Raw genomic sequence first — 12,647 nt, forward strand, 5'->3', positions numbered from 1 at the left:
TTAGCAAGTGGAGAAGAGAGCTCCAAGAGTTGTTGAAGAGAAAGAGAAGCTCCAAGCTCCCCAAAAGTAGAGGATTTTTAAGGGATAATAGAAAATATGATTATTTTAATGTAATACTGGCATGGTATAGCTCACGGATGAGAATACAAAAGAATGAGGGTCTATTTATAGGTGAGGGAGGCCACTAACTGAGTCCAATTGGGTTCTAGAATTTTCCAACTTAGTTTGACTGAGTTTGGACAAGATTTGGACCAGTTTGGCTCCCCTTTTGATCCAGTTTAATCCAGGAGAGAGGAGAGATTAAAATATCACAATGTTTTTGAATTAAAAAACCCTTCCACACATGTGAAGGAGGCGCCGACCTCAAAGGTCCCCCTCTCCTTACCAAGGTGTCAAAAATTCATCATTTCTCCAAAATATCTCATTTTTTCTTAGTAATATCTCTTAATTTTTAACTAATAAACCTTGTACTCAGTCAACTCTTCATCTTATGTGAGCATTTACTCATTTTTGGGTATTTTCTTTTATTCATTGGATTTTTCTCATCCCAACACTTGGATTAATCCTATTGGCCCATAGAAACCTTAATTGGACCATAATCTAGAAATTTCTGAAAATCTAGATCCTTAGGCTAAGGTCCCTTATATCATTTTTAATTGATTCCTAATGCACCTTGGAGAATTTATTTTGAACTTCTGTTTCAGGGAAATATATTTTAGGTATTAGGAGATTTTTTATATCTAAAAATATCTTAATATTGAATTACCTCTCTCTAGAATTTTTCTTCTCTCTAGGCAAAAACAAGGAAAAATAATATTTTCTTGTATTCTGAAATAGGGAATGATTATAGGGGATTGAGGTAAAAGCTTTTTCATTATTCAGGCTAAGGAGAATCTTACATCCTCTCCCACTTGAAAAACGCGAGATGTCCTCATCTCGCAAAGTGGGGGTAATCTTTTTCCATCTCTTCTTCTTTCTCCCAGGTGGTGTCTTCTAGAGGGAAGAACTTCCACTTGATTTAAAATTCTCTAAGGACTCTGCTCCTGAGAACCTTCTCCCAAACCTCAAGGATTTCTTCAAGCTGGAGTACCATCTGGCCTTGAGTTAGAGAAATCAATTATTCATCATCAAGCACGTGACTCGGGCTGGGTATATATTTCTTAAGCAAAGTGACATGGAATACATTATGTACCTTGAGATGGGGAGGCAGAAGAAGTCTATAAGCTAGATCGCCTACTTTCTTTATAACAGCATACGATCCACAATATCTGGGAGAGAGCTTCTTGTACTTCCCTAAAGATAAGGAACTTCTTTTTGGTCGTACTTGAATGAAGACCATATCTGATTCTTCAAACTCTCTCTCTAATCTCTTTTTATCTACATACTGCTTTTGCTTATCTTGGGTTGCCTTAATATCTTTATGGATTGATTGCATTTGCTGGTCCATGTCATCAAGCATTTGTCTAGACATTTTGACTCTGATTAATGGGTCGGACCAAGTCAATGATGTAAGGAAATCTTATCCATATAGAGCTTTGAAGGGGCCATCCCAATGCTTCGATGATAAGAAGCATTGTAAGCAAATTTAGCCAGATGCAAATGGCTTAACCACTTCTTGGGTTCCCTTCCAGCCACAACATGACTGAAGAATATCTTCTATTACCTGATTCACTCTTTCAGTTTGGCCATCTGTTTTGGGGTGATAGGCTATACTAAGATCCAAGAAAGTTCCTACTACTTCAAAGAATGCAGTCCAGAATTTCGATGTGAACTTAGGATCTCTGTCACTTACTATCCTCCTGGTTGGGTGAGCCATACAATCTGAAGATTTCTTTAAGGAAAACTTTGGCAACATCGACTCCAGTGTATGTTTCTTTCACTAGAATCAGATGGGCAACTTTAGTTAGTCTGTCAACTACCACAAAAATGGAGTTGTAACCTGATTGCACTGAAGGTAATCCAGTGACAAAGTCTATATACTGATACATTCTGTAAGAATCCTCCCTCCAGTTTTTGAGGTGTAAAGGTGTAAGAACCTCTCCTTCAGTTCTTGAAATTATTCCCCTCTCTGAAATAGAAGAAAGATCTTGTTTTACCCTGTTTGGCCTAGAGAGAGATAATGTCTAGAGAGAGATAATCCAAAATTGAGATATCTTTGGAGATAAAAATCCTCCTAGTGTCTACAATGGATTCCCTTGAAGCAGAAGTTCAAAATGAACTTTCCAAGGTGCATTAGGAATTAATTGAAAATGTGTATAAGGGACCTTAGCCTAAGGGTCTACATTTTTAGAAATTTTTGGATTATGGTCCAATTAAGGTTCCAATGGGCCAATTGGATTAATCCAAGTGTTGGGATGAGATAAATCCCAAAGAATAAAAGAAAATATCCAAAAATGAGTAAATCCTCACATAAGATGAAGAGTTGACTGAGTAGAAGGTTTATAAGTTAAAAATTATGGGATATATCTAAAAAAATGAGATATTTTAGAATAATGATGCGTTTTTTTACACCTTGGTAAGGAGAGGGGGACTCTTGAGGTAGGCACATTTTTCACATGTGTGGAAGGGTTTTTAATTCAAAAAAATTATGATATTTTTTTATCTCTCCTCTCTCTTGGATCAAAGCAAATCAAAAAGGGAGCCAAACTAGTCCAAATCTTGTCCAAATTGGGTCAAACTGAACCTGGAAAATTCTAGAACCCAGTTGGACTTGGTTAGTGGCCTCCCTCACCTATAAATATACCCTTAGTCTTTTGTAAAAATATATTGGAGCTATACTATCCCAATATTATATTAAAATAATCATATTTTTTACTATCCCTTAAATTTTCCTCTCTCTTGGGAGCTTGGAGATCTCTCTCTCTACAACAACTCTTGGAGTCTCTCTTCTCCTCTTGGTGGACCAATTGATTGGTCGGGGGCTTTACTTTGCTAATAGAGAATCAAGCCAAACTTGGAGGTAAAATCAATTTTTATGGTTTTCTCCAATTTATCTCAATGACTTTCTTCTTCTCAACCCCTCTCAAGCTTGAGAAGCTTTCTAAATAATTATTTTAATTCAAATCAAGCGTTCCCTTAAAGTCTTAATGCTTAATTAAGAGAAAGTTAATCTTTATGCTTATTTGTAATGCATATCTTATTTTTATGCATAATGTTAAAAGAGGACTTCCTATCATATTCTAGGATTGGACATCCTATGCAAAAAGAATGATTTTCATCATATTCATGAGAAATAATTTTTTTTGTAATTATGCATAATTAATTGATTATGAGAAAAGAGTAAATTTTGGTAAATTTATTTTTATACAAAAAGAGGAATTCCCATGATATTTGAGATCCAAGTAATTAAATGGTAAAAGAGGAATTTTTGGTAAATTTATTTTATGCAAAAAGAGGAATTCCCATGATAATTGAGATCCAAGAAATTAAATGGTATAAGAGGAATTTTTGGAATAATTCAAATTATGAGTATTTATCAAAAGTGGAATTTTGAGTATTATTATTTTTATTGGAAAATATGGGTAGAATTTATTTTTGTAAATCCCATGAATCTTTTACTCGAAAAGAAGAATATTGAATATATTTTAATTGAGAAATGTGAGAAAGAATATGAAAATATCCATCAAGAAAACTTGGATAATTCTTATTCAGAAAAGGAAATTTAGAATCCCTGGGAGGATCGAGGATCCAATGAGTAAACGAAAGTTTAGAATTAGTTCTCATTAATGAAGCTTAAGGAATGAAAATACAATATGTAAATGAATGGATGGATGTGGATAGATGTGCATGTGAATGAATGGATGCATGTGGATAGATGTGAATGTGAATGAATGGATGGATGTGGATAGATATGCATGTGAATGGATGGATGGATGTGAATGGATTTGAATGAATGAATGGATAGATGTGGATAGATATGCATGTGAATGAATGGATGGATGTGGATAGATGTGCATGTGAATGAATGGATGGATGTGGATAAATGTGATGAGATGTGAATGGATGTGATGTGATGTGGATAGATGTGGACATGATGTAATGTGGATGGAATGAATGTGATGTGATGGATGTGAATGGGTGTGATGGATGTGAATGTATGTGATGTGATGTAAATATGATATAATGAGATGTAAATGAATGTGAATGTGATGTGATGTGATGAGACGTGAATGAATGAGATGTGATGTGGATGGATGTGATGTGATGAGATGTGGATCTGAATGAATATAAATGGATGTGATGTAATGTGAATGGATGATGAGATGTAAGGTGGATGAATGTGATGTGATGTGAATCTAGGTAGATGTGAATGGATGAGATGTAAGGTGGATGAATGTGATGTGATGTGAATCTAGGTAGATGTGAATGGATGAGATGTGATGTAAATGGATGTGATGTGATATGATGTGGATCGGGGTAGATGTGAATGGATGAGATGTGATGTGAATGGATATGATGTGGATATGGGTAGATGTGAATGGATGAGATGTGACGAGATGTAATATGATGTGGATATGGGTAGATGTGAATGGATGAGATGTGACGAGATGTAATATGATGTGATTGGGAATACATATGACTGGATGTGGAATAAGCAATGTGAATTGATGTAGAAGAATGTGGAATAACGAGAAATGGTGTGGAACAATGTGGAAAGATGAGAGTTCGTTAGAAACTCTATTTATGGCCTGTTTTTAAATGACTGTTTTATGTCAAGAATGCTGGGGAAGCATTTTGACCATCTTGTGAATGAGGTCGTGGGTGGAGACCTAAGTGATAAAGTTGCAACACTTGACGGAGAGTCAATGGAGGACATCTCATGTAGCAAGGTCGGCCGAGGTCTTGACAAGCCTCGGTTTGATTTAAATGGTGAGCTTCCGATACAGTGGATGAGGGACCAAGGAAGCGGCCTATGAGTGAAGCACTAGGTGACCTGCAAAGGAGCCTAGAGGGTGCTGACCATACGGTGCTCGGGCTCTGGGTCGCCGAAGATACCCACACATGCGCCGAGGAGAACAAAAATGGAACAAGGTGTTAGAGTTGTTTTCTGAATACGGACATGGATCTGGTTGATTGGCCTTGCTGGTCCTCAACGGATGAGTCCATGGCTCTTTTATATGGATCTATTGGTTGATCTTGCTGATCTTCAACAAAGAGTCCATCTGGATTTTCTTATGTGATTATATTTCTGGGTACTATGAGCTAGGAACTATTGAAAAGACCCCTGAGTGAATAGGTGGTGAGCATTCTGATTGCCAATGATTCCATAGGTACACCGATGAAGGAATGATTGGAAATAAGAATTCAAGTTAGATATTTTGGAGGATTATGATCAGTGATACTATGGTTTCATTTATAAAAGATTGTTTTAAAGACAGTTGAATCTATGAAACAGGCAATTTCATATTGGGTGTGTAAGTGGTGTGACTATCTTGAAGTTCGCTTGAAGCGCCAGCTAGGGGGCCTGGGAACTCTTTTCCTTGGTACTCAGGGCAAAACATAACCAAATTTCTAAATGGATCCTATCACTACAGTGGTTGGGCAGTTGGCTAACCCATGGGATTGGATGGGGTTAGGTTGGATTGATGGATCCCTAAAATGAGACTTAATTCTGTTAAGTTATGATAGTTGAAGTAAATCGCGGATAACCCTTGCTCTATGGAAAAGAATCAACGGCTGTGCCTCTTGATGAGGAAAAAAACGTTGGATTCTATGATCCAAGTGCAAGTCTTTTCCTTGATCTGACCATGTGACTTACGGGTTTGGTCGGATCAGTTTGGTTAGTTAAGGCTCTTGACTATGTTAAAATAAAAATATCATGGAGGAATCTCCTATGTCTGCTGGGCGAGGGAAGTTTTTTCGGGTTTGGTTTTGGAAGAACTGAGGGATTAGTCTCTTGTCCAGATATCCGTGGGCGAGGCCCCAAGTGAGAGGTTCTGCCCTATGCAAGAAGTGCTACTTCTGCTACTCTGCGAGCACCCCGGAATTCGTTGCGTGGAGGGGGCAGTGATCTTTTAGGTGGTATCAGAGCAAATTTGGCTAAAGTGGAATAACCGAGAAGCCAGAAATATCAAAAATTTATGAAGTACCAATAAAAGATTGTAATTGTGTGATGAAATTCATACAAATTAATATTTAGAATGAAGATTCATAAATTGGAAATTAGGTCTTCAGATGGAAGTACCGTAATTATATGGAATCCCTGACTTGCTTGAGGCCTAGATATGATGGTATTTACCTTATAGCTCCAAGGACCGTGACTACCCATATATACCGTGGGTATATCTACAGCTCTTTACTGACAATATATACGAGTAAATCTAAGACGTTGAAGTTATAAGCAAAAATGCTATCCATAGGATGAATTCGAATGCTGGTTGATGTGATTTTTTGAATTCTGGTTGAGAATTGATGAATTGATTTGGATTCTAATTGAAAGATGATGATTTCTAAATTCTGGTTGAAAGAAGATAAGTTGAACAAAGCCACAATGAGGATGAATGGGACGAATCCCAGTGATGATGGTAGTAACTGGAAGATGATTATAACTTTCAACAGATCACTATAAGATTAGTGGATTGTGCTAACAGATTGCTGCTGTTTGACCTTTGACCTAGTGGATCTAATTAAGGAATGACAAATTGAGAACTTGCATAATTGAAATTTCCGTGGAGAATGTTCAGATAGAATTTTTGGTCTGATGGACCATTATTGTGTTAAGGGTATGAATGATATGTTCTGAATGAATTGTTCTCTGATAATGAGTTTTGTATGTTCTTCTTGTAGAAGGGATCTTTATCCCAGGATTCTGCGTGGGTTGACCAGACTATAAGGAACCCCAGAATCAGTTGGATCTTAAGGTGAAACATCTCGCATTTTTTAAGTGGGGTAGGATGTAAGATTCCTCCCTCCAGCTTTTGAGGTGTAAAGGTGTAAGAACCTCCCCTTCAATTCTTGAAATTATTCCCCTCTCTGAAATAGAAGAAAGATCTTGTTTTACCCTGTTTTGGCCTAGAGAGAGAAAATGTCTAGAGAGAGATAATCCAAAATTGAGATATCTCTGGATATAAAAATCCTCCTAGTGTCTAAAATGGATTCCCCTAAAACAGAAGTTCAAAATGAATTTTCCAAGGTGCATTAGGAATTAATTGAGAATGTGTATAAGGGACCTTAGCCTAAGGGTGTACATTTTTAGAAATTTTTGGATTATGGTCCAATTAAGGTTCCAATGGGCCAATTGGATTAATCCAAGTGTTGGGATGAGATAAATCCAAAAGAATAAAAGAAAATACCCAAAAATGAGTAAATGCTCATATAAGATGAAGAGTTGACTGAGTACAAGGTTTATTAGTTAAAAATTATGAGATATTACTTAAAAAATGAGATATTTTGAAATAATGATGCATTTTTGACAGCTTGGTAAGGAGAGGGGGACTCTTGAGGTAGGTTCCTTTTTCACATGTGTGGAAGGGTTTTTAATTCAAAAAAATTGTGATATTTTTATCTCTCTTCTCTCCTAGATCAAACCAAATCAAAAATGGAGCCAAACTGGTCCAAATCTTGTCCAAATTGGATCAAACTAAACCTGAAAATTTCTAGAACCTAGTTGGACTTGGTTACTGACCTCCCTCACCTATAAATAGACCCTTAGTTTTTGTACAAATATATTAGACCTATACTATGCCAGTATTATATTAAAATAATCATATTTTTTATTATCCCTTAATTTTTCCTCTCTTGGGAGCTTGGAGCTCTCTCTCTCTACAACAACTCTTGGAGTTGCTCTTCTCCTCTTGGTGGACCAATTGATTGGTCGGGGGCTTCATTGCTATAATAGAGAATCAAGCCAAACTTGGAGGTAAAATCAAATTTTATGGTTTTTTCCAATTTATCTCAATGACTTTCTTCTTCTCAACCCCTCTCAAGCTTGAGGAGCTTTCTAAATAATTATTTTAATTCAAATCAAGCGTTCTCTTAAAGTCTTAATGCTTAATTAAGAGAAAGTTAATCTTTATGCTTATTTGTAATGCTTTCTTTAAGTAAATCTCTCTCTCTAAAAGAATAACCATCTTTATGGCTAAATCCCTTGAAAAAGGATGCTTCTCAATGATAAACTCTAGGCTTGATAAGCTAGAGATTAAGAAAATGGTATTTTTATGATTTTGTGTTAACAAAATAATGGTTATTTCTTTTAGATTATTTATGAGTAGTTAAAAACTACTTTGATTAATTCTAAATGAGAAATAGATTATCCTATCAATTTAGGAAAAGAGAAATAATGGAATTAGCTTAATCTAGTGGGATAATCATAATTAAGTTTATGATTATGGTTAAAATTATGATTTAAATTCATAATTTTATTTTAAGCATAAAAGAGGAACTAGTATCATATTTCCATTACAAGCTTTTATTCTTTAGAAAAATTTTAGAATTATCAGTAATAGCAGCAAAGCTATGGTAAAATTTTTTAAAAAAAATGCATATCTTATTTTTATGCATAATGCTAAAAGAGGACTTCCTATCATATTCTAGGATTGGACATCCTATGCAAAAAGAATGATTTTCATCATATTCATGAGAAATAATTTTTTTATAATTATGCATAATTAATTGATTATGAGAAAAGAGTAAATTTTGGTAAATTTATTTTTATACAAAAAGAGGAATTCCCATGATATTTGAGATCCAAGTAATTAAATGGTAAAAGAGGAATTTTTGGTAAATTTATTTTATGCAAAAAGAGGAATTTCCATGATAATTGAGATCCAAGAAATTAAATGGTAAAAGAGAAATTTTTGGCATAATTCAAATTATGAGGATTTATCAAAAGTGGAAGTTTGAGTATTATTATTTTTATAGGGAAATATGGGTAGAATTTATTTTTGTAAATCCCATGAATCTTTTACTCGAAAAGAAGAATATTGAATATATTTTAATTGAGAAATTTGAGAAAGAGTATGAAAATATCCATCGTGAAAACTTGAATAATTCTTATTCAGAAAAGGGAATCTAGAATCCTTGCTGGGAGGATCGAGGATCCAATGAGTAAACGAAAGTTTAGAATTAGTTCTCATTAATGAAGCTTAAGGAATGAAAATACAATATGTAAATGAATGGATGGATGTAAATAGATGTGCATGTGAATAAATGGATGGATGTGAGCAGCGTGAATGAATGGATGGATGGATGGATGGATGTGGATAGATGTGAATGTGAATGTGAATGAATGGATGGATGTGGATAGATGTGCATGTGAATGAATGGATGGATGCGGATAGATGTGAATGTGAATGAATGGATGGATGTGGATGAATGTGATGAGATGTGAATGGATGTGATGTGATGTGGATAGATGTGGACGTGATGTAATATTTATGGAATGAATGTGATGTGATGGATGTGAATGGGTGTGATAAGATGTGAATATATGTGATGTGATGTAAATATGATATGATGAGATGTAAATGAATGTGAATGTGATGTAAATATGATATGATGAGATGTAAATGAATGTGAATGTGATGTGATGAGATGTGAATGGATGAGATGTGATGTGGATGGATGTGATGTTATGAGTTTTGGATCTGAATGAATATAAATGGATGTGAATTGATGTGATGTGATGTGGATCTGAATGAATATAAATGGATGTGATGTAATGTGAATGGATGGATGAGATGTAAGGTGGATGAATGTGATGTGATGTGGATCGAGGTAGATGTGAATGGATGTGATGTGATATGATGTGGATTGGGGTAGATGTGAATGGATGAGATGTGATGTGGATATGGGTAGATGTGAATGAATGAGATGTGATGAGGATAGATGTGGATAGATGTGATGAGATGTAATGAGGATAGATGTGAATGGATGAGATGTGATGAGGATAGATGTGGATAGATGTGATGAGATGTAATATAATGTGATTGGATGAGAATGGATGAAGACGATGGGAATACATATGACTGGATGTGGAATAAGCAATGTGAATTGATGTAGAAGAATGTGGAATAACGAGAAATGATGTGGAACAATGTGGAAAGATGAGAGTTCGTTAGAAACTGTATTTATGGCCTGTTTTTAAATGATTGTTTTATGTCAAGAATGCTGGGGAAGCATTTTGACCATCTTGTGAATGAGGTCGTGGAGACCTAAGTGATAAAGTTGCAATAGCTGACGGAGAGTCAATGGAGGACATCTCGTGTAGCAAGGTTGGCCAAGGTCTTGACAAGCCTCAGTTTAAATGGTGAGCTTCAAGTACGGTGGATGAGGAACCAAGGAAGCAGCCTATGAGTGAAGCGCTAGGTGACCTGCAAAGGAGCCTAGAGGGTGCTGACCATACGGTGCTCGGGCTCTGGGTCACAGAAGATACCCACACGTGAGTCGAGGAACAAAAATGGAACAAGGTGTTAGAGTTGTTTTCTGGTTGATTGGCCTTGCTGGTCCTCAACGGATGAGTCCATGGCTCTTTTATATGGATCTGTTGGTTGATCTTGTTGATCTTCAATGAAGAGTCCATTAGGATTTTCTTATGTGATTATATTTATGGGTACTATGAGCTAGGAACTATTGAAAAGGCCCCTGAGTGAATAGGTGGTGAGCATTCTGATTGCCAATGATTCCATAGGTACACCGATGAAGGAATGATTGGAAATAAGAATTCAAGTTAGATATTTTGGAGGATTATGATCAGTGATACTATGGTTTCATTTATAAAAGATTGTTTTAAAGACAGTTGAATCTGTGAAACAGGCAATTTCATATTGGTGTAAGTGGTGTGACTATCTGTTGGATCTTTTATATGGATCTGTTGGTTGATCTTGTTGATCTTCAATGAAGAGTCCATTAGGATTTTCTTATGTGATTATATTTATGGGTACTATGAGCTAGGAACTATTGAAAAGGCCCCTGAGTGAATAGGTGGTGAGCATTCTGATTGCCAATGATTCCATAGGTACACCGATGAAGGAATGATTGGAAATAAGAATTCAAGTTAGATATTTTGGAGGATTATGATCAGTGATACTATGGTTTCATTTATAAAAGATTGTTTTAAAGACAGTTGAATCTGTGAAACATGCAATTTCATATTGGGTGTGTAAGTGGTGTGACTATCTTGAAGTTCGCTTGAAGCGCCGGCTAGGGGGCCTGGGAACTCTTTTCCTTGGTACTCGAGGCAAAACATAACCAAATTTCTAAATGGATCCTATCACTACAGTGGTTGGGCGGTTGGCTAACCCATGGGATTGGACGGGGTTAGGCTGGACTGATGGATCCCTAAAATGAGACTCAATTTTGTTAAGTCACGATAGTTGAAGTAAATCCCGGATAACCCTTGTTCTATGGAAAAGAATCAACGGATGTGCCTCTTGATGAGGAAAAAAGCCTTGGACTCTATGATCCAAGTGCAAGTCTTTTCCTTGATCTGACCAAGTGACTTACGGGTTCGGTCGGATCAGTTTGGTTAGTTGAGGCTCTTGACTACGTTAGAATAAAAATATCCTAGAGGAATCGCCTATGTCTGCTGAGCGAGGGAAGTTTTTTTGGGTTCGGTTTTGGAAGAACCGAGGGATTAGTCTCTTGTCCAGATATCCGTGTGGGTGAGGCCTCTAGTGAGAGGTTTTGCCCTGCGCAAGAAGTGCTACTTCCACTGCTAGCACCCTGAAATTCGTTGCGTGGAGGGGCAGGGATCTTTCACATTCCCACTTCATCTGTGGAATGTCTACTAGAGGTTGCAGTTTCCCTAGCATCTTGACTCTCTCTACCTTGATTCTCTGACACATTAAGCATTGCCGTACATGATCAAGTACATCCTTTTTGAGTCCTCGAAGAAGCTTTTCTTCACATACATATAGGTTTTTATAAACCCTGGATGTCCAGCTATCGGGCTATCATGGGCTTCTCTCAGAATCCTTTCCTTTATTCCCTCATCATTGGGAATGCATAGCCGATTATTATAATACATGTATCCTTCATCCAATTTGTACCTGTTATATGCACATTATGTGTGCATATACTAGGAGGCTAACCCACATTAGGCTTGTGAGCATGGGAACAAGCTCTACTGGAACATGGGTTAGGACTAACCTTAAAGGTTAAGGTTAGGGTCAGGCATCCAAGGGTCATACATGGGAAATGGAGAGTCAAGAGTCACTTGAGGGCCCTCCTATATAATAGGGGCATGGGGCACACTCAAGGGAGGCTTGGGGGCTTGGGGCTTGTGAGGCCAAGGCTATGCTATGCTCTCTTGTGTAGAGGATCATATCTACTCACCTACCATTTCACACTATAGCTACATGCTATTGGATTGGAGTTATACCTCTTGATGGTATGGGACATCAAGGTAGAGGTATGATGTATTTCATTATATTTCATGTGTGCATCCCTTGGGCTCGGGGGTGGTTGGGTGGATGAGTTTATGCCTGATTTATGCATGTTTATGCATAACAATTATCTAGAGAGATCTTAGGGTTTTAACAGTGGTATCAGAGCAATCTCTAGTTAATTGTCGCGTTGATTTTTCTTTTTTATTATAAATTTTAGCTTTTTTTAAAAGTAAATTTTAATATTTACTAATAAAAATATTATTTTATTGATTTGTGTTTATGATTTGCATGTAGATTATCGATATGGCGATTGGAACACAT

This window comes from Cibotium barometz, chromosome 14 (genome assembly GCF_041138505.1).
Source record: "Cibotium barometz isolate CiBa-2024 chromosome 14, ASM4113850v1, whole genome shotgun sequence".
In the NCBI taxonomy this organism is placed as follows: domain Eukaryota; kingdom Viridiplantae; phylum Streptophyta; class Polypodiopsida; order Cyatheales; family Cibotiaceae; genus Cibotium; species Cibotium barometz.